The sequence below is a fragment of the Oryzias melastigma genome, linkage group LG5 (assembly GCF_002922805.2).
Source record: "Oryzias melastigma strain HK-1 linkage group LG5, ASM292280v2, whole genome shotgun sequence".
In the NCBI taxonomy this organism is placed as follows: Eukaryota; Metazoa; Chordata; class Actinopteri; order Beloniformes; family Adrianichthyidae; genus Oryzias; species Oryzias melastigma.
The window spans coordinates 19,330,689-19,331,154 of NC_050516.1; the positions used below are offsets into that span (position 1 = coordinate 19,330,689).

Here is a 466-nt window from a genome sequence, read left to right on the forward strand (position 1 = left end):
AAAAGGTAGAAAGGTAGATAAAACATGTTTTATCTACCTTTCTACTTTATGTGCAAGGACGTCAGTGATTAGTTATTCAAAGATTCAAAGAATTTATTGTAACTGTCAGAAACAGTTAAATTGTGGGGGGTCCACCAGCAGCAATGCACAACACAATAAGATATAGAAAAGAAATTAAAAATAAAAACAGAAAAAAAGTAGAATAAAAGTAAAATATAACCTTTTTTACAGTAATAATAATATGAAACTGTACAGAGGTAGAGCAAAGAGGAAAGTGCATGACATAATTGCAGCATCAAGGAAGTGTAGTAATAAATAAAAAAAAATTAAAAAAAGGAAGTGTAGTAATAAATACTGTTTAAAGTGTGGTGTGCAGTTTGTGCAAAATTGACAATATTCCAGTTTGTTCATTGGATGTTGTTCAGCATCTGTAAAGACCAGGGGGAAAAACTGTTTGTGTGTCTGG

The 466-nt window shown here is 31.1% G+C and overlaps 2 protein-coding genes across 3 annotated transcripts in view; one reads left to right on the forward strand and one right to left on the reverse strand.

Annotated features, from left to right (window-relative positions):
• LOC112144773 (mucin-2) overlaps window positions 1-197 on the forward strand; it is a 3,434-nt gene extending 3,237 nt beyond the window's left edge. For both annotated transcript variants that reach the window (XM_024269544.2, XM_036211976.1), the window contains exon 2: window positions 6-197. The gene's annotated coding sequence lies outside the window, so the exon portion shown is untranslated. The remainder of the gene's footprint in view (window positions 1-5) is intronic.
• The window catches only part of si:dkey-166d12.2 (rap1 GTPase-activating protein 1), a 121,854-nt gene that overhangs the window by 54,989 nt on the left and 66,399 nt on the right, over window positions 1-466 (reverse strand). The window lies entirely within an intron of this gene.